We start from the raw sequence: 6,000 nt of genomic DNA, 5'->3' as shown, positions 1-6,000 counted from the left end.
TCCGTAGAAAATTCAATGCAAAAATAATAGCCTGAGTTGTATGGAAAACGTCAGTAAGCATTTGACTTAATGATATATTGTGTTGACAAGGTCATTGTATTGACCATAGAATTTGCAAAAAATTGACTTTAAACGAGACATATGATATTCTGAATTTCACCTTCTTGTATATGTCTATTGTGTTGTTTTTTTATCCTAACGTATTGCAATTCTCATGAAGAATATTGATGCACGTATGCTGTAGCACTAATCATGACTCTTTGATTATCTTCTACCCCATTCCAATACCTAGTTCCTATTTTATGTGCATTTAAGAACAGTACTTTGATGCCATATTGAGTTTGCAACCTTGTGTATAATAACGGAATACAAGTAAAATGACTTTGATCAGCCCGTTGAAAGGTGTGTTAACTCTAACATTATCTTTCGTCTCCGACGTTGTGCAGTGGCTAAAGCGTTTGCTCTAGAGCCGCGGCGTAAGGAGTTTATCCTTAGGTCGCAGGTTCGAATTCCAACGTTGGACGTGGAGACTAGTCTTGTGGAGGAGACAGTATAAAATGAGGTACCTTGTCGAAGTATGTGCTGGAACAAAAAAGATCCCTCCCTGCTTAATGGCCCTAAGTGCCGATAATATGTCTAAATTTGCAGCCCTCCAACAGCAGGTGGTGGCGTCTATCATCTGGTATTTCAATTTAAGTATATTAGAAGTATTGAAATCTCATCTAGAGAATAAAACTCCTCCCCTTGCAACTTCATGGAACACTGTGTCCTCCTCGAAAATTATTCGAATACCTTAGATCAAGTAAAAAGGCAAATTTTACGCCAACAAAGAAACTCGCTATACAGTTATCTTTATCTTATTTTTCATTGCATTGGACAAATGTTTTTATGAATATCGAGAAGATATAACGCCTTGTAGTGAGCTCGTTAGTGTATAGACTTAATGAATAATGCATGAAATATGTGGTCATAACGAACAGTATTCGACCTCAAAAGACCATTAAACATTGCAAAATAGGAGCAGAGGAAACACTTACCTCTAAGTCATCAGAGGTGGGATCAGGTGCCATGGAGGAGTGAGTGAGCATTTCCTGCCGACCGGTCACACCCGCCGTGTGCTCCTTGTCATGATCGGGAAATAACGGAAAAATTCGTCGACAATTCAGTGTGTAAATAATGGCCTAACAATTAACATGAAAAAAGTCAGTCAGTATTTGACTTAATGATAGATTGATTTTGCTGACAATGTCATTGTATCGACCATAGAACTTACGAAATGGTGCCTTTAAACGAGACTGCTGATATTCTTGTTTCATCAACTTGTTTGTCAATAACTTACCTCGTTTTAGAAATTGTTCATACGTAGAGCATGCTCAGGCGTATCGAATCAACTGAGAGATATAAACCCCGTATGCAGGTGATAAGGTTATATTGCTGCATAGGTAAGGGAAGTTGACGATTGAAAAGTTAAAGTCATAACGTTTATCATAAAGCTCTGTTGTTAGATTACCATTAACGTCTTTCTCTAATAAAATATCTAAATATGAAACAGATGTGTCAGACTCTCTGGTATCTTTTATCCCAAGCTCACCGGGATATATTGTGTCGACATAAGAATGGAAATAACCATTGTTAATGGACAATAAGTCGTCGATATATCTAAATGTCGAGTTGAAGGCCACAGCAAGTGTTTTCTTCTTTTCACATAAAAGATTTTGAACAAATTCTGCTTCATATGAATAAAATTAATGGAGTAAAAGAGATAAATTCAGAGGACCTTTAATTACTTTGATATATTTATTTTTACCTGTGCGTTTAATTTTGTTATCGATTGAACGCAAACTTTATTGGCATCTACATGTATATATCATGTGCAAGTAATAGGAGTTTTACAAATAAATCCTTCAACCTTCCCCACAGGTTGTATTGCTTAAAAGTCTTTGTCTGTCCGTATACCGATGATTGTTACGGAATCTCTACTATTAGATCTGATTGAATTTCCTGTATAAGGCAGTGGGTTTCCGAAATCATCCTTCCATGGATCAGCAGCGTTGCTCCTAGAACCTTGAACCACAGCCTCGGGTAAGTTCATAGCTTCTGAAATACACAGTATATATATATATATATATATATATATATATATATATATATATATATATATATATATATATATATATATATATATATATATATATATATATATATATATATATATATATATATATTTGGCGTGCCGAACGAAAAACACCGTTTCTTCAAGTTGGATGGAGGAAAACGTAGATCACAGAATTATACAATCATATTCTATTTATTTTTACATGTAACTTTGTGATGACCCTTGTTAAACTACACCCTTTTGTCAAATCGATTACACATCAATTGATTATGTATCCTGCTGATTTTGACATTATTTGTCCAAATGTGAAGTGATATCACCCGCATCTAGGAAAACATCTTTGAAAATCTGTTGAAAATCTTTTTTTCTTAGAATGAAGACCGTAAGAACCGAGGTATCATAAACTCGATGCCTTCTCAGGATTTGCATGCATTTTCTTTACAGCGGTAAACAAATTAGATATAGATCTAAGGTACATGTAAATTATATGCTTATTGCCTTCACTGCTTGTCATGTATCTATGCAGACGATTGGTAGAGGTGGTTGGATGATAAACCTAGCAGTTCGATAAAATTATATTTATAGCATAAGACATTTCAGGGAAGTACGCTGCATATTTTTTTTAACTTACATTGCTTCTCGATCTGGTATATAGAGCAAAAGTTTAAAGTTTATTCATGAAATTGATTCTTTATGATTAATTCCCATAAATATTCATAAGATATTGCATCAATTCGAATTTCCATTTTTGCTAAGCGTCAATATAAAAAGTTGAGTCTGTTTATTTTGTTTTGTCTTCAAGCCTCAGACAGAGCTATATGGGAAGATTGCAATTTTGCAATTAGTGGCAAGGTTTATAGACAATAAGTTAGATGACATTAAATCAAGAAATAATCTTTTTTTTAAATTGAGTTGGTGATCGAAACGATTCTCAAAATTGTAAAGCATATGTTTGTAATAAACATAGGTTCTTTTTTGCACCTATTCAAAGGCGGCAGAATTCTATCAACTTGCATTTGCAATAAGAATTCACATGTGCCCTTCAATAAAACAATATTCTATAACTTCACATTTTCAATCAAAAAAGGCGGACGCAACTTTATTCTTCGGTATCAATAATCCTGTCAAATCCTCAGAAGACATTTAGAAAACCATGGGCGTATGAACTTTGTCCAATGTACTTAAGAAATAAGAACATTTGGTAGTTTTTTTCTATTTTATTTTCTATGTAAACTTTTAATAAAACTGTCACCATAATGGCCGATATGCAAATGATGTAAATAAGCAGAAAAAACATTACTTTAACAGATTCAATTTTCCTTAAGAAGTCGTAAGAAATCTAGGGATCAAAACCGGAAGAAATTGATAAAGGATACCTTTTGATATTGTATAAATGAAAACGTATCACACAGGTTGTAGCCACAATAGGTATTAAAAAACTGAAGATATCTATATTCAGTGATTTTTTTTTTCAAATCATTTTTCATTAAAAGTTGTTTTCTTTTGTAGTGTATTCCCAAGACTTGCCTAGGGAATATATACTTTGAAATCACTAATTTATGTGTGTGTTAATTTTTGTTGTTTTCGAGGTATGGAGAAACCCACAAATTCATGACCACCACGAAATGTAAAATGCCACGAAATCAAATCCCCACGAACCTGTAGTTTTTCCTCAAACCATGAAAATTTGACCCCAAGAAAATATGTGATTTTACAGTATATTGTATCTGTACTAAAAATATTTTAGCGACATTGGCGCGGACAACAAGTCAATAACAACTCAATAATATATGAATACCATTCATGAATCATTAATAAATACAGTAGGTATTGGTTAGGGCTACTTCATGATTACGAAAATCACTCATTACCCAATGACTGTGCTAAATTTGAATACCTTAATTTATGTACACATACAGTACATCATTTCAAGGAGGTGATTTTTGTTTGTTTGAATGTTGTTTAAAGTCCCTCTGAGAATTCTTTTCTCATATGGAGACGCCACCACTTGCCGGTGGAGGGCTGCAAATTTATACCTATACTCGGCACTCAGGGCCATTGAGCAGTAAGGGGTCTTTTTCGTGCCAACACCTACTGCGACACGGAACCTCGGTTTATACGGTCTCATCCGAAGGACCGGTCTCCACGTCCCGCAGTGGATTCGAATCCGCTACGTAAGGATCAACCCTTACTCCGCGACTCTAGAGCAGAAGCTCTACCCGCTGCGCCACGCGGGTGACTCAAGGAGTTGAATAAAATAAATTTAAAAATCACACAATTAAATTTGTTCTATTCACATATATCTCATTCGATTTTTGTTTTCATCAAACTTTCGAGATGGTTCATGTAAAATAATATTACACTGACAAATGATTTTATGACATATCATATAACATAGAAAAAAATATAGCATGAGTATATTTAAGCTTTGAAATGTTCATTTTCATGATTTTTAAAATGTCTCTTTTGCCTTCCAAAACTATGAGAGCAAATGACACAAAACAAACAAAGTCTTGATTAAGTATCTTTTTAGAAAAAAGAACCTAAAAATGAAATTAAATGTTATATAGAAGTCCAGAAGTCTGTGGAAAATTCATCAATATGAAAATTAATTCAACCAAATGATTAGGCCCTTGCAAAAAATACTATAGTAAACTACAGTTAACTATTATATATAATTATAGCACACAATTGTTGACTAAAGTACACTTTAGTTTAAACATTGGGAATTTTGATTAACTCCACTTATAACTGGGACATTTTAGTGATAACGTAGATTTTCTATACTGATCAAATGACGCTATAGGGATTTCTGACTGTATTTTTGAGACCTTTTGATTAAATATAATGATAACCATGGCACTTTACTGATAGTTTAAAGAAAAAATCACTATATTAATGATTTTAAAAACTTTCATTTAATTAAATGTGTTTTATATTATTCTAACTAAGGTAGTAACTCTTCTGATTTGAAGCAATAACTAGCATCGTAATTTTTTATGTTCCAAACTTATAAAACATATTAATAGTGTCTCATTATTACTATAACTACATCGATAATATTAAAAAAAAAAAACAAAAATTAAAATGAGACACTAGCTTAATTCATGTAAAAATTATTTTGACAGTGGCAGTAAGTGAAAGATATTAGGTTTCAAAAGTATCAAATAATATCACTAAAATCGTTTTTTAAAAGGTTGCATACAATATGCATTGCATTTTCATTTGCAAAATGCAAGACTCAAATATATTGTTAGAAAAATAAGAAAAATCTTCAAAACTGGGTAACATTACTATACGAGACTTTTTTCACAGGAAATAATTGATCATATCAATAACTTTGTCACAATGAATGAACTTTGAATTTTTTATGAAAATCTAAATTAACTAAAGTGATAGCATTGATTAACTGTCGTAGTTTAAGTAAACTTAAGTTGACTATAGTTTTCTAAAATTAACTTTAGCTAACTTTGGTTAACTATAGTTTGCTAAAGCTAAGTATAGTAAACTATAGGTAACTGTTTGTATTTCACGATAGCATTATTTGGTAAAGATGATACCGCGATTCGCAAGAAAAACAAAATTATTCAGAACGTAATAGAAAAAAGAGTTTAAAAATAGGTTCATCACATTTCAGGTATACTTAACCTAAACAATGAGAAGTTCAATCTCTCTGTATTTGGATCTTCATATCTGTTTGTCGTCGCTTTCTAGAGAAAAATCTGACGTAGTCTACTTCTAACGAGTCACAAATCCAAGTGGTACACGCTTTTCCTTTAACAGCATTTGTACCTTTCACGGTAGTTCAGTCGGTAGAGTGCTCGCTCCGTAATTTTTAAACCTTTTGATTTACTTATGATACAATGTAACCATGACACTTTACT

This window comes from Saccostrea echinata, unplaced genomic scaffold (genome assembly GCF_033153115.1).
Source record: "Saccostrea echinata isolate AGI-Se365-2 ecotype Australia unplaced genomic scaffold, CSIRO_AGI_Sech_v1 ptg000033l, whole genome shotgun sequence".
Lineage (NCBI taxonomy): Eukaryota > Metazoa > Mollusca > Bivalvia > Ostreida > Ostreidae > Saccostrea > Saccostrea echinata.
Note: the sequence above shows the minus strand (reverse complement) of the source record.